Source organism: Anabas testudineus, chromosome 1 (assembly GCF_900324465.2).
Source record: "Anabas testudineus chromosome 1, fAnaTes1.2, whole genome shotgun sequence".
Lineage (NCBI taxonomy): Eukaryota > Metazoa > Chordata > Actinopteri > Anabantiformes > Anabantidae > Anabas > Anabas testudineus.
The window spans coordinates 22,758,063-22,784,125 of NC_046610.1; positions in this window are offsets into that span (position 1 = coordinate 22,758,063).

A 26,063-nucleotide genomic window follows, 5' to 3' on the forward strand; every position below is an offset into this window, starting at 1 on the left:
ATTTTACACCTGCTGACTGTGTCCACTACATCATTAAAACCACCAGGTGGATGATAGGTCTATATATCATGTTGAATAGGAAATCATTTTGTATGTTACAATAATGTTGTGCCTTTAGCACTGCAACACTAATAACTAATAACCTACATAATAACATCAGCGTAACATGTTACAGCATTGTGTGCAGATTACTACAACTCCTGGCTAGACAAACACTCGTGCCGCTCACCTCTTCTCTCTTTTTCTCCTTCCCTGTTCACCTTTTTATTCTAAGCAACTCTGTTTCTGGCACGCAGTCCATCCTTCACTCGACTGGATTACCTGCCAGCACCAGCTGCCAAATGTGTACAAGCTTTTAACACTGTGACTCAATTGGCTGGTTTCCATGCCTTTTAAACACACACATGCACTCTTGGGCACTGAAAACACACACACGCGTGCTATTCTTAACAGCTGCGTGGAGATTTGTGGAAAATCAACACCAGCGTCTTTCGCCACACATTATCTTTGAGCTCTAGCCTCTCTGTCCTGTTCAGCTGTATATGGAGATCGAATGAGTGCTAATAGAAATAAAACTAAAATGTTTTATCTTATTACCACTACTAACTGTTTATTATTTTTAATTATGTTATTAATTATTAAATGTCATTGCTTCAGCTTGTTGAAAGAGACTGGAAGTTAACGGTTTCTTCCATTGACCAATGGCTGATAAATACGTTTTCTCAAGAGTATAACAATCTTTCTATAAAGCATTCTTCTTCTTGTAATATTAAGATTTTGTTCCTGTAGCTCATCAAAGTGATTATTAGCCTCCCGCACTAACACCTTCAGTTCATCTGGATTGAATTTCCTCTTGCATTTTCGCTGGTCATTCTCCAAATTCTCCATGACAGTCACCAGTGAAACACACAAAATCCTCATTTAAATACAACCACTTCCACTTTGCATCTGTTGAAACCCACCATTTCTTTCTCAGTAGATCACACTCACCAACAAAATACACTATTTTGAAGGTGGCACATGCAATTTAGTACTTTCTATTTTGTATCTTAGCAATAACCTTGAGGTGACCTTCAGAATGGAGGACCAGAATGACTTCCACACGGAGTGACAATCATTGAAAAGACTTATCTGCCTGCCTCAAAACTCTCTGCAGAGCTGAGAGAACTGCAGAGTTAATCATTCTCTGTAGTTCTGCCAACTTTTACATTACACACTGTAAATGTATCAGTTGCTAATGCAATTATTAATGCAGCTTTAAATGCAGTTTGCTCAATTGGCTAAATAAACACATTTACTTGTATATGTGTATGTGTTACTCTAAGAATAACAAACATCCAGGGTAAAGGCGCATTGTGACAGAGCTCCATATATTTGTTTCAGTTGAGTAAGTTACTATTGCGAAGATGCATATTGTTTTATCTGCATTGTCATGCTGATGTTAACATTTTTGCACTGGTATTTTATTTTTTTTATCAAAAACTTGCCACACTTTCCAGTCAGTCAGCATAATTTTGCAGGTGAACGTCAGACCAAAAGAGAGAAAAGTGTGGAAACACCTTGTCAGTGTGGCCTGATCCTACTGGTAGGAGACATAGCACAGTAATGAGCGCAGAGGTCAGCATTTTCTATTTCTGACTCCACACACACACACACACACACACACAAACACACACATAACCCACTCACACACAGACTAAATGACAAACACTTCTGTTCCTTGGGCTCCCTCTCAAGCCAGAGTTTTGTTCCACTTTATTTTCTGCCAGTTTCAATATTATGCTACCATCAGCATCTGTGGATTCTTCCGCCCCCCCGTTCAAGCTCTGACTGACAGTATACATGGAGAGGCTGCCTGGCAGAGTGGAGCAACAGGGGAGACAATGGACATGTCTCTTACACAAGCAGGACTAGTTTTGCTGTTAGCTAGACAGGAGACACCTTAAAAGGGAGGAATTGCTAGAGAGGAAGAAAGATAGAGAGGGGGCGACTGATGGACTGGACGCAGACATCTGTAATGGGAGAAGACAGATCACATCTCTCTTGTGTGGGTGCACACAAGGATGTTCCTGAATTCAAATGCCAATATGACACAAAAGCGTGTCCTTTCTATTGGTCTTTTAAGTGTTATTGTGATATTTTGATAGTTTTAAATACAAAACCCAATTTAAAACAGCCAGTTGTTTGTTATTTAATCAAAATAAAATACATTTAGGATAATGTAGTTATTGGCAATACTGAAAAGTCTGGTTTAGCTATAATAAAAACTAAATCAGACTATTCAGCAGTGGACTATTGGACTACTATTATCGTGGAGATGTTTCATGTTTAACCATACTTTGTGAGCACCTTCATTTGTTCTTCAATTGTTGGACTGGGAATTTAAAGAATTTACTACATATATGTTGTCTTAGATACTTGTGTTGCTAATCAAACAAGGTACGTGAACATACAGAAACTCTTTGTTCCGATACAACTAAACTGCCACAGAAGTTTTATCTTTAGCTAGTATGCAGCATGCGTCCCTGCATGGGCCTTCATACGAATACATCTCAACCACAGAGCACAAACATCAATACAATAATAAGATAATAACTAATATATATGCTATAGTAGCGTCAACTCTCCTGGGAAGGCTTTCAACAAGATTACAGAGGCTGGGTGAACCAGCCAGAAGAACATTAGTGTGGTTGAAAACTGATGTTTAGCGACGAGGCCTGGCTCACTGTCGACATTAAAATGTACCTGAAGGATGTAGGATGTAGGTGTTGTGGTGAAGGCTCTGCATCAAACTTATTTCTTAACAGACTTGTGTTTTGTGGGACATGGCTATGTTGAAACAGGAGGGGTCTGACACAGCTGAGGATAGGAGCATCGGCAGGGACCCAAAAGCAGCTTTAAATGCGGACACCAGGTAAACCCAAAGCTGACCAAGGATTACAGACAGTTAGGTAGAGATGCGACAAACAGATCCACAACATAAACTGAGAGAACTCACAAGGAAACTACGAAGTGAGGTCCATGGGGGATTGGCTAAATGGACATTGGCAGAAAGCCTAATATAAACAGGGCTGAGACAGGAATAGTGACAAGTTTTTTTCCCTAAACTGTCTAAACATCAATCAATAAGCACATTTAAAACTTTTACAGCATCATCACATTTAAAAAGGAGGATGCAGTTATAAGATAGCAGTGGTATTAAACTACTTTATTTTAAGATAAGTGAGCCTATAGCAATAAATTGCTACTGGGTGTTTAGGTTTATACTAATTTGCATGGTATCAATGCACCATAAATAGCTGCATCGAAATCATTGGTTTAAGTGTCCTCAAGCAAGACAATGGTCAACTTACTCATCTACACACAACAATTATGGTAATAAAAGTGATCCATTAAGGTAACATGTCTGCAAATCCACAGGATATTCATTTGAATGTAGCCACCAGTGATGACCGGCTACTGAGAAGCAACAGTAGCAGCATGTAACAGAACAGCGTTCAGGTAGAGTAATGGGGCAGCAGACATAAAGGCAAACAAGTGAGCAGCTCAATGATAGGTTAATTACACCACCATAACCAAAAGGAACCACAGCAGTGAAGGCAGTATGCCATGTGGAAGTAGCAGAGGAGCTACCCTGAACTAACTCACATGCTGCACTTTCACTCTCTGCACGTTAATTATCCCAATTTATTCTCAGAGAGACACATCGTTTGCTTTGTTTGCAACTATACAGGTACATTCACACACATACACTTCGTGAGCACAGTTTACTTTGCTTTTTAAATTAAACGTAGCATTGTCCTTGAATGGACGATGATGATGGAGGCAATGAAGAGACAACAAAATAAAAGCAATTTAGCAAAGAAGAGAAAAAGAAAAAAGAGAAGGAGAGAGAGAGAGAGAGAGAGAGAGAAGTCCTCATCTGGTTGATTCATCTTGACCCCATAACAAAGCAAAGCAACACCTTATTTCATAAATAACATCTTGTTTGCCACTGATAAAGCAAATCATATTCTCTCTCCCAACAAATGTGGCTCCCAAATCTCATAAACCTCTCCTAACCTTTCATAAATCAGTTTTTTTTTCTCTTTTATTCTTTCATTCTTTGCTTTGTGACCCTCCCACCCCCCCCCCCCCACCCCACTCCCTTTTGGATCTTCAGCGCTGCTATATTGTCTCGATAAGTCGCGGCTGGCAGGATTTTTTTCAAGCACAATGCACTTTTATTACGAAGGTGGAGGGATTAGTGCTTGAGATTAGCTGATATCATCTCTAACTCTTACCAGATAGAGCATGTGGGGGTTTGGAACAAAACGCTCTTTTGCTAGCTTCCCGAGAGCAGGGTTAAAGTTTTTGGAAACACTTTCTCTCGGCGCCTCCTTGTATTGCTGTTGATATTTTTGCATTGGATTAATGAGAGGGAATGTAGTTTCTTTGAATGCATCTGCATTTCAAAAGTAAACTTCAAAAAAGGAGCGGGCAGAGCTCAGAATCTAGACAAACGCAGTTAAATCCAATCTACTGCTTATTGTGATTTGGGCCAGATATGGGCTCCAGTGGTGTTGAGGAGGATTTGGACCTTCCAGAATCGTGTCACATTGACAGAGTTTAATAGGGGCCAAGGGCTTTAAAAGTCCATGTGCAGTGGAGTTACGATGTTCCTCACATCGTTATCATTATTGGTCTCGGTTTGACGGACAACAGACTGAGAGGGAAGGAAAGGAAACAAAGAGACAGCAGGACAAAGTGAAGATGTGTGTGTGTTTATGCTGTACTCTCTCTCCAGGCCTCCTGATTCCTCAACCCTCAGCTGTATCATTATCTTAGTCCTGCTTTGCCTGACAAAAACAGTTTGGTTCCTCAAGCACCACTCTAATCTTTATGCCTATCTCCGTCAACATGAGTAGCCTGAATAAATACCTAAAATTGAATCCTCAAGAATTTCGATTTTTTTCTTCTCCTCCCTCCAGCCTGTGGTCTTAAAGACGTCTGTTTTGCAAATATCTCCTGGCAAAGACAGAACCAGAGCTTATGTAAATAATGACAAAAAGGGCTTTTAGAGGCTAATAGAGCTTTAAATTTACTACTCAATAATGGAGATAGTGAAAAGGCTCTTGATAAAACAGCAGAATAAAAGAAAAAAATTGCTTTTCAATTCTGCTCCCCCTCTCCTGCTAGATCAAACAAGTGTTTTTTTTTTTTTTGTTTTTTTTTTAATGTTCTCTTTCTTGTGTGAAGAAAGACCTTGACTTACCTGAGTGAATGGGCGACGCGAAAGGAGCTTTAAAATATGCACTTACTCTGTGTTAGGGCAATTTCGGAGGTGCACACACACACACCCTCTCACACACGCATATACCAGCTGTCTCCATGCCATCGCTTCTACATCCCATCCCCCTGGACATTAGAGATTGTTTTCCCGTGTTTTCCCTTTCCGCATCTCCCTCATAAACAACAGCCCCCCTCCCCCCTCCTCCGTGTGTCCCCTCACTCTAATTATTTAGCAGACGAGGGAGGCAATCTGCTCTCCCTTGTTGCTGCTCAAGTGCCCATTAGAGAGAATGTGCTTTATCTTCCTAATGAACTGATCAAGTTAAATGAGTTGAAAACTCTCTAGCTTTGCTCGTCTGTGTGTGTTTGGGGTTGGGGGTGTGCGGCGAGGTCGGGATTGGATGAAGGGTTTTAATTGACAAAAACGGAAATGGATCAACATACAGGGAAAAGCAAAGACACACACATCTGGGAGAGAAAAGCAGTTACCCTAAAGCCCCAATTTCATATCTAGCTCCCCCTACAGTTGCTGAGTGTAATTCATTTTGACACCACTGCGGCACCACTTGTTCTTTGACCCCTCATCTGGACAGAAACTGTGATAACATGCACTTGGGTTACAATCTTTTTTATAACATGAAATGATGCACCGCATTCTTTAATCAAGTCCACCCAAAATCCAACTAAAACTGAAACCAACACATCTAAACAAGTCACTTTTCAATGTGTATTTCTTTCATTCAGTCAGTTTGCTCTGTATAAAAGAGCACTGAGATTTTGTTGTATATTTATCATCATTTGTATCAAAAAAAACAAACCAAATACAGCCAGGAAGTGTTGTTTTCTGTTTCTATACGATTAAAATGTGTGAACCATGCTTCCAAAAACTTATCTGATGCATATATATGTGGATTTTCAGTAACCTGGTGACTGGAGTGCATGTAAACGCACATTTCTACTTTTTCTTTCTCTGCATTGTGTTTACATTCAACAATTACCCTGCAACTTTGACTCATTGCTGAAGATGCCAATTTTGGGCTCATGCAAATGTGAGGAGTTGTCCAAGTTGGTATCACGCAAATCTAATCCATACATAATGCTGAAATCATAGATGCACTGAGATGCTTCAGATAAACCAACCAACAGTGATCACTTAGTTATTTAACTTAATAAGCAAGCAGACCCAAGAAGATGATGTCTTCATGTTTGTTGTTTTTCAGGTTCAGAATCCATGTTATAATGTGGTTAGCGTGCACATTACATCTGAGATTGATGCTTTTCTTGTCAGTGCTATATGTAGTTTGTAGGATTTCAAAAGTTACAGAGCAGTTACATATGATCCACATGATAATAGCAACTATTAACTGAACACCATTTGCCAAAAAAAGTTGGAGGGATTAGTCCAGTAAAAGGCTAAATCACAGGTAAACTCCAAATTCAGTGCACAAGATATCTCATGCATTCTTGAGTGGTGATCAGGAGCACGTGTTTGAATTACAGTGACATAGAAAATGGATGGAAATGAACAGTGACAAGAAATGAGAGAAAGAGTGAGAGATGATGGGACAAGAAGGGCAAAATTGAGGGAGAGAAAAAGAGAGATGAGGAGGAGGTGGAGAAAAGGAAGAGAGGAAAAATAGTCCTGTCCCCAGGTTTGGGTTAGAAACACTTATAACTCAGGACCATAGATTATGACAGTCCAATCTTCTGGGCTGCTGCCTGAAAAATAACCACAAGCACCCAACTGCCACACACACAAACAAACACACAAGCATGCAGAGGGAGATGGGGATGAAGTGGAATGTAGAGAAATGAAGGGCCAAATGAAAGAGAAAAAGTAGGAAGCAATGGAAATGAAAGAAGGATATGGATGTATGCAGAAAGGGCTGAAGTGAAAAGAAAGCAGAACCGTGGGCAGGATTGATGAGATCATAAAGAGTAGAAGAAGTGTGAGGACGCTTTGTTGAAGTAGCAAAGGGAAAAATAATGATAGAAGAGAATAAAAGGGGCAGAGCGGAGAACAAACACAAAAAAGAAGGGTTGCGTGGAGTTAAAGGCCCAATCTCACTCTGCAGTACAGCAGCATCTTTTCTCAATGCCGTTGCTCCAACATACGACTTCAGCATTTTCATTTATTTATTTAATTTTATGCAACCGGGCACAGCTTCACTGAGATTTAAAAAAAAAAAAAGCCTTTTAACAAGAAAGACCTGGATGACGGGGCGGCCACAAACAGCATTAACAACAAGTCACAAAGACAGCAGACACACACAAGCTAGATCCCACATTCTGTAAAACACTGCAAGGGAGCAGTAACTGACAAATAAAATGATATTGTAGCTCTTAAATGAACTGTGTAAGTGACTTCAACAAAGAAATTAACTCAATTTTAAAGCATGTGTAATTAGCACCGCACTGAGGGGGCAGAAAACCTATAAAGGCATCTATAAAGACATTTTCCCCTCATACCGATGTAGGCAACTGCAGTCATCTGTAAAACGTCCTGTAAGTGTAGGTGTAGGTGAAAGTCTGTGGGCACAGTAATTGTTCATGGAACAATGGGTGTTTTTGTTGCCAAAAAGTACCTACGTACTGTATATGTTTTTAACACCACGCAAATTACCAGTTGCCTCTGACCCTCCTACATTAGTCTTGACGTGTTCCCTCACATAATGCCTTTCTTTGTATGTTGTTTTGACTTTAATACAGACAGGACTGTAAGCAGAGTTTTTTGGAAGTATTTGGCTGTCATTTTTGAATGGCCTAATGCCGCTTCTATCAAAGCCCTTGAATCAAGGCAGAAAGTTATGACTTCATTCTCACCATGCAAGTGTTTCATTTCAAAATCAGCATTGTGGAATATGGAGTTCTATCACTTACAAACTTGACTGTATAGCACAGATTTCTGATGCGAACAACTGCACTTACTAAATAGGTATTTAATAACAAAATCTATCTTTTGATTTCACTCCAGCTTGGTACAACCTGAAAATAAAAGATTGAACTTGGAGACGTGTTTGTGCCAAAGATGCATGCATAGTAGAACAAATATATATTGTATACACAGCAGCACAAGTTATCAAATGTCAATTAAACTTTTACTGACAAATTAACAGCTCTGTGACTGAAAGTCCTGAACCTAAGTTGATCTGATTGATTAATTAATGTGATATAAATACAATTTAACTGGGCCTGAGTAGTAACTACACAAACTCTGTTCACACATGAATGTTACAGAGTAATATCTCTTACCTTATAAGCAGTCTTTGATTTTTAGATAGATGTTTTGCATCAAAGCCTATTTCCCTACCAGTTTGCATAAAATACACACACTGACAACCTTATCTCTCATTTTGGAGTATCACCTATCCCTTATTAATGGTTTTAATATTAGTTAGCAATAGTTAAAATGCTGCAAACTAAAAAACATTTACTCATGTATCCTATACAAGTTACTACTAAGTGTCCAGTGATTCTGGAGGGTTGAAGGGGACATGAAGACATGACAGGTCCTGTGGAGTTCAATTGAGCTAGAGCTATTCACAGCAATGGTGATACTAGCAGGGGTTGTCTTATATATTCTGTGCAGCGCTTCAAGTCATGGGTATGCATGATGCATGTCCGTGGAAATGAGAAATGGCAGGATGGCGTCAGTGCCAAGGCCAATAGATAACTCAGAATGTATTGTGCAACAGGAGAGAAACACCTTCACCACCTCATCTGGCTCAGATATATCCTCAGAATCCAACTGTCACTACCATTTTCCCCAAATCTGTTGCACAAAAAATATAAAGAATGCAGAAACACCCTTAAACTTTAAAGTGACCCCTGGTCCCTGGATTGGGACCATCCTCTCTATACCTGCAAAAATACACTCATGTAAAGATCTTGAAACTCTACAGTTACTTGGCTTTCCTCTGTATTCTACTGTGCTGCCTTTTCATTGTATCACAGGCTATATGTGTCTGTACTTTACTTATTTTAGCTATGCAAGAATCAAAAAGATACTTTGATATATAGTAATAAAACTGAAAACTGATCTGGTCTTTTTACATCAATATTGAACTCTGACAGAAAACTAGTCCTTTGTCTCTCCCTGCTAAAAGTCAATCAGTTTTTCTATGTGTGAATCTGAAATTTTGTGTCCCTTCAGTCGGTGCCATCAGGCCGAGGCAGCTGAGGCCGTAGCCTCAATTCCTGCCGGAGGACCTTTGCTGCATGCCATATTCTGCCTTCTTCTCCCATGTTCCCATGTCCCATGTTATCTAATAAGGGCAAAAATGCCAACAATTACTTGTTACATACTGGAGCCACAATCCTAACACAGGCCGGTATCTCTAAAATTCACACTTACAGTAAGTCTCAGTTTCTCTCTCCTGCTGTTTAGCTAATTTGGACCTCTGTGTCTGTAGGTGGATTGCAATTCACTTTATTGCATCCGTGTTTACCTCACCTGCACCTTTTTTTTTTGGTATCTTAGTACCTCCCACTGAAGATACATTAAAAGATGCACAGAGAAGATATGAGGAGAAAGAAACTTAGTAACCAGGGTTTTGGGAGACAAGCAACGTCCTTTCCTCTGAACCATCATCTACTGCAACGTCTGTTTCTAACGATGGTGGATTAGCTGTAGATCAGCAGGCAAAACGTCACTTTTCTTGGATTGGAGATTATGTTTGTCCAGATTATAATTAAGACTCACTGTTACCACTGTCTCCAAAGTGTTTTTTTTTTTTCTATCAAGATAAACATCTGCTCATTTATTGTGTGCGTGTGTGTGTTTGTATATTATTTATTTAAACTTCTTCTCTGGTGTATCCTTGCTCCTTAGAATGAAATTAAAGCTTTTGGGACGTCCACCAAGATGGAGGAGCAGAACAACTGAGGCAAGTGAGGATCAAGGATCACGGTATGATCAGTTAAAGGAATTAGGATGTACATGTACCATGTGTCTCCTCTGCCAGCCTCAACCCCACCTCATTCAACTACCTTTTGATTATAAACTTAACTATGGGGTTGTGCTGCATTTCTGTAAAAGACAAAAGAAGAACGATGCACATCATCAATGTCACCGAAAGGTTTTACCTACCATGACCTTTTGGAGATTCTACAGAATAAAGCTGACACCATGCAATTTGTGATAAAAATGAAACTAGGGACTGTCCTTTATTGGCTACTTGATGTGTAAGGGTCCTAGATGGCTTCTAGTCACAATGATTAAGTGTGTGGGTAAAAGTATGTATTTATGTAAAGTTTGTATACATATTTCTGACAGATTAAACATATACAAACACAACATTTCTTCTAAACAATATGTTCCTATGCCACTAAACAGTAATTGTGTTTTTGAAGTGAGCGTGTAGTGAGTGGCTCATGTTCAGATGCTACATATTTTTTTAATCATGTCTGATATCATTGTTTACTTTAACAAAAATCATCTTGAGAACACGTAATTCAGTAAGGTCAAAACCTAAAAAATGCCTTTTAACACAACCAGGTGACGAGTGGAGAGTGGAGGGAGAGAAGAAGAGGAAATAGACAATGGGGCAATGTTGAGGTACTTCCGGTTGTTGGGAGCGAGAGAGAGAGAAGAAGCACACAGAGGCTCATGTACTTGACAGAATAAAAAAAAACTAGTGGGCTACAGAGATTGATTGAGATTTTCAGAAAATAGTACAATAACCTTGTTGGCAGAACTACATACATGCTACTGTATATGCTGGGTTTGATAAATTCACTGAGACTGAAACTAACCCCATCGGCCAAGGACAGCTAACAAATCAGTCACTGCAATAATCTGCAACTAAGTAATTGCTTGAAAGATAAAACATACAAAGCAGTTTTAAGTTTGGATTTAGAAACCTCTGCATAGTCAGAGTGTCTGAGCGGGGGGTAATTCCAGAGCAAGTTGCACATGGCAGGAAAAGTCCCTGCAGCAAGCTGATATCTTTCTAGCTCTGGGGACACACAGTGGCCCTACATTCTGAGAGCAGAGAGCATGAGATGCAGTCTAAGATTTAAGGAAACCAGACTGGTGTGAAGAAGCACTTCCATTTGAGATGTTAAGCTAGATCACAATCATTCCCCAACCTTAATATGTGTGTAATCTAAAGTCTTGTGAGTCTGTAAACATACTGTAACCAGCCAGTTGCAATCATCATGATCCCTAAAAAAACGTATTTGCAATTGCAGTATAGTTGTGTAGAATTATTTTCTGGAGACCAGATCAAAATATGATCATAAATGATGATTAGTGAGGTTCAGAGGGATGGATTTTGTTCACTGTTTCCCCCTGCCAGTTCACTGGTCTGGACTTTTCAGGTGTTTGTTTGCACAATGCTAAGAAGGAAAGGCATATGCATCTATCTAATCTACCTATCTAAGAGCTACATCTCAGACCCTAAAGGCTTCACTGAGTGTGTTATATCTTAAAGTCCATGATAGCACAATTAGAAGAAGACTCAACAAGTATGGTGTGTTTGTTTGGGCTGCCAGGAGAAAGCCTTTTCTGTCTAAAGAGAACATAAAAGTACGAATGAGGTTTGTAAAACTGCATCTGAACAAATCACAGAACCTACACAAACACAACATAACAGCAGACACACCTACACACCTCATACCCACTGTCAGCCATGGTAGTGGAGGGATGATGATTTGGGTTTGTTTTGAAGCACCAGGACCTTGCTGTCATTGATTTCACCATGAACTCACACATTCATTCAATCATTTTCTTAACCGCTTGTCCTCCTATGAGGTTGCAGGTGTACTGGAGCCTATCCCAGCCTGCCCCAGCTGTCACTGGGCGAGAGGCAGGGCACACTCTGGAAAGTTTGCCAGTCTATAACAAGGCTCGCATATAGAGACAGGCCTCCATTCACACACACATTCACACCTAAGAGCAATTTAGAGTCACCAATTATCCTAATATGCATGCCCTTGGATGGTGGGAGGAAGCCGGAGGTGACAGTGTTGTCCACTACACCACGGTGCCACCAATGACTGTGAACTATACCTGTATTCTACAGGCAAATGTGAGACTATCTGTCCAACAACAAAAGTTTGGTTAAAATTGAGCTATGAAACAGGACAATGATCTGAAGCACACTTTTAAATCTACATCTAAATGGCTAAAAATTAAAGAATTGAGGTTTTGTCCACTGAACTGTATTGGAAATGCTGTGTTGGGACCTTAAGAGAGCTGTGCATACGCAAATTTCCAAATACCTCAATGAACTGAAGCAGAGTCCTAGAGCAGAACTTGATAAAGTCTGATAAGGTCAGTCTGATACAGCAAATGATTACTTCAAGTTAGTAACGCTAAAGGTGGATCTACAACCTACTAAATCGTGTAGAGTAGTTAATATTGCCCATGTGAATTTTCTTTTTGTCTTCATTTTTTATATATAAATAATGCCACGCTGAAAGAATAGCATGTTGCTGTTCATGTGACATTGTGTTTGCCTAATACTGATAAGACCTGATATGATCAAATTATTTTTATTATGTTCATTCACGCAAAAGAACATAGAACAGATATAGAAATAAGATGGAGGTGTCAGAACTGTAATTAATAAACAGAGAAGAATGGGCGTCTGTCTTCAAATCTAACTCTCACAAAAATGAACAACCTTATTTCCCAAGATTTTACAAACAACATGAATAATATGCTGAAGAAATGCCAGGCTGTGGTATAAGAAATTAAACTTGTAGCAACTTTCATCTGCTCCCAGGCCTTATTCATTCCTAAGACACAAGTCTTCCATCTTGATGCAAAGTATGTGACAGCAATCCATTTCAAGAACTGACACAGTGTAAAAGTTCATTCCTTACTTTCTATATTAAAGTCAACCTCTTAAACATCTTAGTGAAGGGCGTATACAGGACGGAGCAATATCTTCCTCAATTTTAGCCAAAGGTGAATTAAGGAATGAATATTAAGGGAGAACAAAAGCAGGGAGACGAGTGAAATTGAGATAAAGAGTCGAGAAAAGAGTAAAAGTAAAGGAAGTATGAGTTGATGAGAAGGTGCAAGGAGCAAAGGCAGAGGAAGGGAGGGGCGGATAAGATGAAAAGGAGAGGAATAGCTAAGCGTAATAGAGGTAAGAGGCCACAAGATAAGAGAATGGACAGAATGTGGTAATGGAGAGATATACAGCTGCAGGACTGTGAGAGGTGTGTGGAAGGTGCCAGCAGAGCTCATTACTGCTTATCTCTGTGGTGGAGGAAAAAACTGTATGCGTGTTTGTGGAGGTGTGTGTCACTTACGTACACACTCAATTTACATTTCATCACGTATAACATGAGAGGAATCGTGGAATATAATGACATGTGTATGTGCTCTTAGGGCTACTTCCTACTCCTAACTATGTGGAGTGAATGCATATTCCAGCGTGCACTTAGCTCCAAAGTTATTTGCACACTCCATTTCTGTCTGAGCGAGGCGTTCATTGGCAACCTCTCCATCTCTCTCCTGTCTCTCTTTCGCAGCCCGCTCTGCGCTCACCTCTCTGCACTTTGCCATCAATCTCTGACCCTCCCCCTCATTCAGGCGCTCTCACTCCATCTTGCCGTCCCTCCATCTCAGCCCTCATCAATCTACCGTTTCACCGTAGACCACACTTGTGACGCTGAACTTCTCGACTCTTCCTCTCGCCCCTAACTACCCCTTCTCTCGCCCTCTTTCGTCGTCCCCTGCCCCGAGTTGCTCCCTCCATCAATCATGCATCCAACTCACGCGCTGCCAGTCTGAACCTCTCTCTCGCCTCCGCCCACCCACTCAACACATTAATCTCTATCAGCTGTCTACACTCAGTAAGCTCGACAAGAGCCTCTCTTTGCTCTCTGTCTTTGTCCTCAATGTTTTCTGTCTCCCCTCTCTTTCTCTCTTTGCAGCGTCCAGGCTGACCCCATAATTCAGTGCCTGCTCCACCTATGTAATGTTATGCATTTGATGGCACCACCTACCCATTCTCCCTCTAATTTCACATCCTTTTACTCTACTATTTGGAACCTTTTACCCTCTTCTTTTCTTTCCATTCCTGGGCTTCTGTCACCTCTTTTATTTTCTTTTGCCTAAAACCGCATCGTGACTATTGCATAGACTTTCAGGCCTGGAGTTGCTGCTTTATGTACACCAGTCATTATTCATATTGTGACACGAATGTTACTGTGTTTTAGACTAAATGAATGTATTAATCACGAGTAAACATTAACTATAATCATTAGTTGCAGCACCAGAATCAACTAAATCTGTAATTATCCATACTTCTCAGTGTTTTGAAATTCCTTTATGGGACTAAATGGTAAAAGTGAATAAACCTATAGAGTTTTTAAAATATATTATTATAGAAAAAGAAGTAGAAAACACTTACCTTCCCTTATTGTACAGCTCTAAAGCACAGAGACACTGCCTGTCCAAAAAGAAAGCCACCACCTGGATTTAACTAAGCAAATGAGTTTAATCCAGTATCCCATAGATAATTACTGCACAGATGATTATTTTTTCAGCAGGCAACAAGTTATTTAACCCTGACTCATGCAGTGAGTAGCTTCTCATTTCCTAAACAACCACGACACATCATTTTCACACATGGATTGTCCACCACAGAATCCAGACCTTAACCCCACTGAGAGTCTTTGAGATGTGCTGGAGAAGACTTTGCATTGTGGTCTGACTCTCCCATCATCAATACAAGATCTCGATTAAACATTTATGCAACTCTGAACCAGATTAAATGTTGAAAAATTGCAGAAAGTTATCGACACAATGCCACGGCAGATGTAATGGACGTAATCAAAGCTAAACACAGTCCAATTTAATATTGGAGTGTGAGTGGGTTTTTTTGTTTTTCTTTGGACAGTCAGTGTATTTTAGGCACCAATGGTTCAGGCTTCAGTGTCTTGTCATGTGGCCAGGAATCAGGGGAACCAGGAGTTGAACCACCAACACAGGGGTTTGTAGACAACTTCTGAGAGGTGGTCACCCCAAACAGCCGATTGAGTAGTACGTTCTGCTGATTTGTATTGTTGTAGTTTAATAATGACCATCCTAGTCTAGAACAGCCATAGAGTTTTTTTATTTTATCCTCATTCAAGTGTGTCGGGTACCAAGAGACACAAGTGGCGTAGGTCGCTAGAGTGGATGCTCTAGAATATGAATCAAAAATAAAAATAATCTGGGTAACTTTTTTAGCATATGAATAACTTTCATAGGAATGAGTGGACGCCATGTTTTGATATCCAGTAGTGATATCAAATTCTCATAATAAATTAATGGTGTCATGCTGGTGTTAGCCTAAGCTGTATATTGGAGCTTTAATGAAAGGACTGCTGGGTGATTACACACTTTTGGTGGAAGTACGCTAGGGAGGTAAACACAGGAGGTTACAAAGGAGTTTAGTGATGGTGGTGAAGAAATGCTGGATTGACGTGACCTGCAGCTGGATTCCTGTTCACTGGACTGGAGCTATAGCTGTGTCACAACTCTGGGGTCTGATAAACCCTGGATAAGTAGAGGTGGGGAACCTCAATCGGCCACTGACGTGAGAGCTGACAGCAGCTCAGAGGAAAACTGACAGTGAAAAGACGATTGGTTAATAGAGATGGGTTAAAACTGAGAACGGAGAAACGCTCACTGTCAACTGATTGAGGTGGAGGTAGTTAAAGCTTTGCCTTGTTCATTTTACAATAATTTAAAGAATTTTAAAATTGGTAATACAGCACGAACTTACTATGTTTCTGTGACTGCTTTTACTTTCTCACTGCACCTCTGGTCTCTCTCTTCCTTCCTTGTTGTTGTACGTTCTCTCTCTCTCTGGCTGCCCTGTGGTTTGCCTTTTACACTTGTTTTACACCTGCTTGCACTCTTGGCCACAGAATATTACGTTGTGAATTATATTGTCAACACAAATCTTTCCAGATCTGTGACTCTGTGCACTCAATCACTCAGTCACACACACACACACACACACACACACAGAAACATGAACACACAAATCCTTCTGCTGCACGCTTGTTTTGTTCAGTCCATAACTGCATGCACATTTGAATTGTGCCACCAATAGTGCTTCCAAGGCAATGACATGTTCAGTAGCATTTAATACTGATCATACGCTGCTCATTCTTTTACACTGGTTTCTTACTGCTTGAACAAAGATGTGTTATTAGTCAACAGAAAAAAATCATGTTAATTTGGGGACAGATGATCTAATATCTATTACCTATTAATCTATCTATACTGAACTTTAACAGAATTGTAAAGTAAAATACTTTATGTTCTGTATCAAAGGGACTTATAAACAGTTTAACAAATTAGAAACTGAATTTTAGAATTATGAAAAGACTACTCACACAGCTGTGTGTTAAATACAGTTTAATGCGAGCACCAGCATTTTACTAGCTTAACATGGCACAAACACTAGAACCAAGTGGAGACAATTTGCCTCCTCTGATCAAAGCTCCTGAAGTAATTTATTAACATAAACAGGATGCCGCATTTTTTTATATGCTTTGGTTCTACAGGGTTGGGCTATTTCTTGGCGAAGCACAGGGATAACCTGTGTTTGCCTTGCAACTTTATTGTGCCAGCAAGACTTCCAGCATATAGCCTGATCCCCTGTAAAACCCAAGCTGTGTCTTTTTATTTCCCTGGTGATAGTCTTTAATAATAATGATCACGGGCAGCGCAGTGGTGCAGTGGTCAGCTAGAAGGAGCTGCATTTGTACTGATTGGCTGGGCACCTGTCTGTGTGGTGTTTGTGGTGTTTTCTCCGGGTGCTTTAGCTTCCTTCCACAGTCCAGACATTTGCAGTTAGTTTGGATTAGGATTAGGGATTAGAGTTAATTGGTGACTCTAAATTGCCCACACTGTAGGTGTCACTAGGACTGGCATCCTATCCAGGTTGTACCCTGCTTCTTGACCAATGACAGCTGGGATATGCTCCAGTACCTCCGCAACCCTTACCAGAGCAAAGTGATTAGGATAATGGATAGATAATAATGCAAATGATAAATAATGACCATGCTTTATGTATTTATTTACTTATTTATCTTTCTCACCCTGTTCAACTGAGAGTAGATGTGAGAGTGAGTGTGTATGTTGGACCCAGAGGACCTTCATTTAGTTCCACAGGTGACCTCAGTGGCCTTTGACTTCCGCACCTCATGGACCTGTCATCCAAAGACATTGCTACCCAGCATAACATAGAAGGTTGCACCATTTAAACCAGACGACCTTTCCAATCCACTCACGACCCCGCACTATGTCACCGCTCTCCCGTGCTCTCTCTTGCTGCCTGTGATTGGCACATGCACACAGATGCTCTCCTTTGCTGTTATTCTACTTTGTGTTAGAAATCTCTGCATGAATATACACAAACTATATAGGTGGAAATTTGGATTTTACTCGCATACACACACACAGTCTCACACACACGCACACACACACTCAGCAGGAGTCGGAGGGAGACGTACAGCATGTGCAGGCTGCAGCTTCATTCATTACTACTAAGCCCACCTCTATCCATCCATCATGCTCTCCCTCTCCCTTTCTCTTTTATTCTGCCTCACCCTCTTACAGCCCTCTCCTCTCGCTCTCTCTGTCATTTCTTCCAGCTCTCTCTTTTATGCTCTCTCATCTCTCCCCCTCTAACCTTTAAGCCAACCTCTGCCTTTGCTCTCTATCCATCTCTGCCACATCTCTCCTCTCTGCTTTCCCTCCCAATCTTCTCCATCTACCTAAAATTTCCTTCTGCGTGTCCGTCTGCTTGCTTCACTGTTCTCTCCATTTATCTTTCTCTAAGGCTGCTTCTCATCTTCCATTTCTGAGTTTCTCCCTCATTGAGCACTTTCTACCCTTTTCCAGCATGTTGCTTTGAATCATGGTACTTCTTCTGCCCTCGTCTGTGTCAGCTTTTTTCTTTATCGGTCCTTCCCCTCTTGTAGTCATTGTTGTTTGTTTGATATGAGCGTGCACTGGATCATACACATTATTCTCACACACTCATTTAGGTTCTTGGGGATGTATTCCAGTCTGAATTCAGCTTTTATTTTAATTTATCTAATTTATTCTGAGTTTGCCCATTTCAGTGCAAATCATGTTTCGGTTGTCTCAGTGCTTCAGAATTCATTATGGACCTGCCTCCAGCTGTTCGTCTTAATCAACCTTGACTTTCATTTAACTAGTGATTTGGATTTGTTGTGGATTTAAGTGGGGAAATCAATACTGGATCAGGGCTTTCACCTGGATTCTCTTAGTCAATGAGTTTAATTGAGCGACTATTTAAGAGCACAGCATCTCATACAATCAGCGTGTTGCATTTGGGGAACACGGTAAACAGACAAACAAGCCTTTGTGATCCTCCCAAAACTTCCACGAGTCCTGTCAGTTTTATTATGTACTGTGGCTCATTGTGCGTGTGGGGAGGGCAGATGTGTGTGTGTGTGTGTGTGCATGTTTGTGTGACATTTAATATCATATCTCGGTCTCTGGCATGCTCTTCATTACACTGCACTCAGTCTAATTTCATCTGGGCCTGCAGCCGTTTGAAAACAGGCCAAATACTCGATGAAGAGAGGGAGGAGGAGGAGGAGGTAAAACTCAGAAGGCTTCTTGATATTAGACGGTGGCTAGTCTGACACAGCGCAACCATGTTTGACCACACATGCACACGCATTTCGCTTGCACAGACATGCTCGTGGGCACATGCATGGCTGCTGCCTCCCACATAGTTCGGTATTAATCCAATTTATAGAATTAAAAGCTGAAGGATGTTTCGCTTCTTCGCTGCCTTAACCCCTCCTCCCCTCTCTCCTCTCACTCACTCTGTCTCTCGGCAAGAAGGATAAGGGGCTGAGATTAATTCCCTAGTTTTGCCAGGGTATTTGATAAACAGCCACTTGTCTTTGGGACATAGCTGAGGAGAAACACAGAGACAAGACAAGCAGAAAGAGGAAGTGCTTGAGAAAGGAGCAGTGTAGCAAGAAGGAGAATGGAAAGATGGAAATGAAGTTAAATGGAAATAGGAAGAGCAAGTGAGAAGAGATAGGTGAGGAAAGACAGAAAGAGATTTAATGCAAAGAATGAAAGAATGGTTGCTACTTTCCACTTTTTGGGACTGGTACGGTATCTGTGCATAATCAGTGTTCACATGCTGTACAAGCATAGAGAGTTGCACAGTTACAATGGCTCCTATAGGCCTAGCCCTGGTTTCCAAATTACTGCTCCATTATTCCTGTTCCAGTCCTATGTTTCTGTGTTGAGTAAAATCGAGCACATTGGCAAAACAAATGTCTTCTAGCAGTCAACACAGAAGACAAACAAGTTGCAGTTTCAAACAGTGATTTGCCTCCACTCACCCATGATGACCAGTCTGCAACCTGCAACCTGCATTTGCTCCTTCGTCTCAGGCCCATCGCTTCCCTGGCTGATACAGGGCCATTTTTATTTTTAGACATTTAAAGCAAATATTACTTCAAATCCTTTTCAGCCCCCATTATTTTTGAAATAGGACTGTCAACTGTGCACATGCTATCTCCTGTGGAACCAATTCTTGCCATTTGGGGAATTTATTTTTTTAATATGTCATAAAAGCATGAGTGCAAATTGCTGATGTCCTTCTATCCTATACTCTGTTACTCTGTTACTCTGCATCAATAAAAAAAAAACCTTTATTGTCTTGAATAATACAGGTAAGGTGTGCACAATATTAGCTTTATCGTGATAGTTCATACTTCCCTACACAAAAAGTTGTAGTATTAATATTTTGCCCAATTAATTTGAGCACAGATGTAAGTAAATTAGTTTGACTCTCAATACAAAGTGCGGTGTGTGTGTGTGCGTGTGTGTGTGTGTGTGCCGATGCTTACAACAAGTAAATGGCAGCTGTCACTCAGCTGCCTCGCTGCGACTCCCACATTAAGCCATCCAAATGTGATGATGAAATTATACAGGACATCTGTGCCTCATCAACAGTTTGAGTCCAACCTCTGGTTTCTTCTCACTGCGCTAAAGCACGAACTTCGCCCAACTTGCTGTTTGAAAAGTCAGAAAAAAAAAGGTGTGTTTTTGTCTCCAGTCCATCTGAGGACATGCATTTTAAAGATCCATTTGAGTTATTTTTATTGATAGATGCTGAGAGGCTGCTGTCTCTCGCAGTCTAGAAATAAGGTGAGAGCGCTCTCACAGCCTCTGTGCAAGTCAATATCTTGACTTTAAAGCGATTGACAAGTTGTTTTTGTGAACAAATCCCTCATTTTCAGCATGTAATCCTGTCTGTGTTGAGTCCGTCCCTCATCAAGTCTCTTCCCTGTCAGACGAGGCTGCTGCGTGATTTTATTTGGCTGCCACAAAAAAGGCAAAACAACAAAAAAACGAGAAGGGAGGAGAAAACAATACAAATCTGATGTTCTCTTTTCTCAGCTGTCTTTCTCTCTTTCTTGCTGACTGTTTGTCTTCTTCCTTCATTTTTTATTTAACTCTGCCTAGCCCTAGCTTTCTCTTTTATCCTCCCATTTTCCACCTCCTCACCAATCTCCCTCTCCATGCTTGTTTCTCAGATCCAAATTAGAGACAAAGTAATTGTCATTATGATACTCTGGCCAGCTCCACCTCCACCCTGGCTTCACTCTCATCTGACGGGCCTTTAAATTGTTTCCCAGACAGCCTTTCACCTTGATCGGGACACTAAATCCACCAATTAAATCACCCAAATTGGCACTGCAGGCGCAGCTGGAGGGTGGGTGGAGAGTAGGAGTAACAGCAAAGGTGATATATACTACACTGCTATATGCCACCTTCATGTGTGTGTGTGTGTGTGTGTGGCTCTGTGTGTGTATGTGTGTGTTTTGACAGCAGGGATTGGCTGTAGCTGGTGAGCTTAGTCCATCTGTCAGAAGGCCCCCAGCCCAAGGCTAAAGGTGCTATCTGTCATGCCAGATGACACAGAGACTGGGAGTCCATGACAGGGGGGGTTATCATATCACAGCAGCTAGGGAGGGAGGAAGAGCAAGAGGGAGGGAGGCAGTAACTGTAAGAAAGGATAGCAGAGAGAGAAAAAGATAGAAGAGGAGAGTAGAGGTAAAGTCTGGACACAAGAGGAGAGGAGCTGTAAAAGGAGGGAGAAATAAAATAAAATCATTCTGAAATGGAGGAGAGAGAATATAGAGCAAGAACAGGAAGGAAACAAAGAGAGAGAAGTGAGGCCAGCATGGAGTTGAAACAGTAAGGATATAAAATGAGGTAGGTAGGAGGTAAGGTTAGAGAGAAGATACTGTATCTGTGACTGATGGAGGATGGAGGGAAAAAAGAAGAAGGGATATGGTGGCTGAGGAGAGTGGGGATGGAAAGCGGAGCAGGGGGAAAGTGGCGTTAAAATCAGAGAAGATTTGCTTGGCGGTGCCTTCACAAACTCACATAACCGTATACGCACACTACACACACATATACGCACGCACAGGGTGTAACTCTCTTTTCAATTACATGTGACAGCTGCTGTCCCCCTGATCCATGCAGTTACTGTGGCAATGGTGACAGGAATTATGGTGGAGCGGACAGGTGAGGCAGAGGCGAGCGAGGGGAGGGAGAGGTGAGAGAAAGGCGTGGAAATGGAGAGGAAAAGGCCAAGGATGGGTTGAGGAGGTGTCTGCTTTGGAGAGAGATTCCAAAAAATAGCTTCACAAATAGGATCTGAAATAAATAATGTATCATGTGTAAATAGCATAATGAGCGTGGATACAGTAATTCATGCAGCTCACAGTTGCCAAAAGCAAAACAAAGGGAAAAAGAAATTTTGAAGGTTGGCACAGAAGACAAATTGACACTTAGACCTCTGATGCTCATGTTTAAACAAGACGCTACCAAGAAGCAAAGAGGTTAGATTGGTGCAAGTGTAACAAATTCATACAAACTAACAACAAATGTATGCATACATAAAAATGTTGCTAAATGTGAAATCACGGAGATTTGTTTCTTCACTATAAAGTTAAATATGCAAAACTACATATTTCATTTATTTTTAAGCAGGAAAGAAGTAAAAGACAGTCTTTGTTGGAGTTGTGCGGCAGCCAGCGATACAGAAGACTTCGCAAAGAGAGTGGATGGAATAGATTTGACTGAATCATCAGTGAATTCTGGATGCAAAAGTAAAACTGCTGCCTTCTACAACAGGAGAATGATGCAGAGCAAACGTCAAAATCCACCATAAACCACTTCCAGAAACATAAGCTGAAGTTTTTGGAGCGGCCTTCACAGTCCACTGACCTAAACATCATTGAAAGTGTGTGAGTCTTAAATATGCTCTGTGCACGAGTGGCTAAAAATATCTCAGAGCATGAAGTGATCTACAAAGAAAGGGCATAAACTCTTAAATCAAGAATAGAGAGGCTCTAAGCTGATTACAAAAATGCATTTGCAACTTGTAATTTCTGCCAAAGTGGGGTTACCAAGTATTAACTTTTGCACATGCCATAATTACTGTTTGATTTTTTTCCATCTATTAAATTTTAAGAAGAATAACGTAACAGTGTGTTAACAGTGTCACACCTCACATCTATTTTCCTACCTGCCAGCTGGATTCCCCGTTAGATCTTTTTGGCCCCTTTTTTTTCCTCTCCTGTCCATTAAAGACTAAAAGACAGATTGGCTGACCACAGAGCGTCCTTTAACCCCATGTGTGCTGGCTATGAAGTTCAAAACCTGAAAACCATGGACGGATCAGACTCAGAATGTCTCTCCACTGTCTCCACTGCCAATGATCATCATGACTGAATAACAGATTAACTGGAACAGTCATGGAGCAGCTCCCCAAACGATCTAAACTCACTCAGTAGTTGCTGTCTCCAGGTTTCAAGGATGCAGCTTTTATTCTCCTCTAACATTTCTGATTTACTGCTGAGGAATTAAAAGCAGAGTGCAGAGACAAGGTAGGTAAAATGAAAAAGTGTAGGAAAGCTGAGATCAGCTGCTACAGAAAGATCACACCCAAAAAAAAAAAAAAGGGCCGTCACATCACAACCACATAAAATAATAATAATCAAAGTGTTAGCCAGTGTTTCCTGATGTACAAGAATTAGATAATAATTTGGTCCTGGAATAATAATTTTATCAAAAAAAAAAAAACAAATCCCCAAATGTACAAATGTCAAAATTATAATGTCTAACGGAAAAGTCTTTTCCATTAGAGTGAAATGGTGGAGAGCTGATTTACCCGACCACCCTATTATTATAATAACTCCCCTCATTATTTATCACATGCTAACTGTGTCAGTGATGTGTTATGAAAACTCATGAGACAGCCACTGTTGCTACTCCCAAGCTCTTACAAACTCGCTGTCACATAACATTTGTAGTCAGATCATCCACTGGTTCTGTTTGTTTGTTCTGCAGTCGATATAACACAGCTGACATGGACACACATGCACTCACTGTCATTCAAATAAGCTAAAGTTGTGGTTAGGGTTAGGGTTTAAATTGTATTCTTGCTTTTGAATGTTTAAGTTTCCCATTAATCCCATTAATATCCACGCAGGTCGTCACCCTGCTCTCCGCCTTCTTTTTCATTTACTGGCTACCTGTCCTTTGTGCTTCAAGAAGTGTCAAGAATGGTGACAGACTTACTCCAGGTCTATGTATGCAAATATAAAAGCAAGTCTAGCTGTTTTAAGCTGTATGCCCAGTTTGTGACTCACTTTCTTCTTTAACATGGTGGCCCATCAAGCTGTTTTTCAGCCTTGCTTCAAACATTAAGTGAGTGTTCATCCCTTTTTTGCGGCCACCCACACAGGGATGTGACCAGTGGGGTGCCACAGGCCACCTTCAGAATGTGATTGGCCACCCGTTGTGTCTTGCTGCAAGAGTCAGAATGTGGCAGATATTTCCCTTACGATTATGAATGAATGTGAAACCTCAGATAAAAAATGAAACAGCATTTTTGTCGATTTGTCAATATACTGTTTATGATACCCAAAAGGGTTTCTAAATGTACTGGAACGTCTTTTATTCAATTTTCCAAATGTTCCATTAAAACACCAATATTCCCACATCACCCATCCATCGCATCAAATGACGGATCAGAACTGTCTTGTTGACGTTTTTACTTTACGGTGGCCAGAATATAAACGTGACAGTGTGTGCCTATTCTCTCTGTCTTACACTGTCACCACACTGATCACCCAGCAGGGGTGTAAATCACAGCTAGAGGAGGGGCTTTGTTATGGCAACTCCACCTCACCTCCATATTAGCTGCAGTGTTGTTTACCTAACATCCAATGTCTTTCCGGACTGTGCCATGTCTAACCTGTTCATTAGTTCTTTCCACTGTGTTTCCTGGTTCCACTGACCACCTGACATTTGTCACCTTCCTCTCCTGCTGCTTTCCAATCAATCATTAGAGAAGACTTTGCTGCTGTGCCTGTGTTGCTTCAGTAATCAGGCTTTTATTTTTTTCTGCTTTAGTGCCGGGCTACCTGGCACCTTTGAAGCCATTCACCAGTTCAGACTGCTTGCCAGTTAAGGATCACGAGTCAGCTGAGCACACAGGAAAGTTTCCTTTAACCTTTCTCCATTCTGCCGCTGTAGTTTTTCTTTTACGCAGACAAACTAAGATTAATGGTTGTTGAAAGTCTGCCTGGTCTGGCACATGTTTATATGTCAATATCAGCAGAAATTAATGCTGATAATGTTTATACCAAGAGGCTTAGGATAATTTTAGCAAACATAATGAAAGCAGATCAGTGGAAACTAGAAACAAAGAAAACCTACAGTATGTACCAAAGTGATTTGGTCTCTACGGGTTCACAGAACAAAACTAGGCTTGGTTTATGTGAGGGTTATGTTGTGCGTGTGTGTGTTTTTTTCTACAAGAAAAAGAAGTTTCTTGCCATTTTACACTTTTGTTTCCTTCTGTTAGACAACCAAGGAATCACACGGGTCAACATCTGCAGGTACAATCTGAGCTGGATATAGCAAACAGGGTTTAGAACTGAGAGGTGCACGGAGTGGTAGACAGAAACTTATCTTAACTGCATCTCTGTTGGGGTTCATACTTAGTTCAGTCACTGTTGGGTTGGTGTTTTAACAAATAACGCAAACAGTGGGGGGGGTGTTGGTGGATGGTTGTGAGCTACTGTTATACAGTAGAGATCAAACACAGTCACAGACACACACACACATACAGATGAAGGGATTTGGGATTTTAGGAGAGCTGTTTGCTGCACTCAGACCCTTTGTTGCCACTCACTGTGTGTTTAACCTGCCTCCGTTTGGGGAGACATGTGGGTGGTTCTGGAAAAGGATGACTGGATCAAAAATAGGTGTACCATATGCACGCAGGAACACCCGTATGCCCAGCTGCACACACATTTCTGAACACACACATACGTTCATTCCCTGTACACTAAGTGACTGCTTGAACCTGCTCCATGGGCTGCCTGCAGGCCCACCAACATGGCCATCATTAACGGGCTCTATTTTAAGGCTGCGGCCACAAGAGAGGAAATGTCTAAAAAGTAATGCTTTCAAAAGTTGTGTATGTGCCAAAAAACATAGAACTGTCCATTTGAAACTATAAATCCAGCACAAAATTAATTAAAAACTTTAAAACACATAACGGCAGTTACTAATGTCATTCATTTTGATTTCATCTTTGAGTGAATACAAGTTTGAAAAAGACAATCAAAGTTTTCGCTACGTAATTAGGTAAATAAGAGTGTCTGGTACAAACCTGTTTAGGATCTAGAACACTTTAATGAACTGCACTGGTCATTCTGAAATATCTTTATAACTACTGGATGAATTG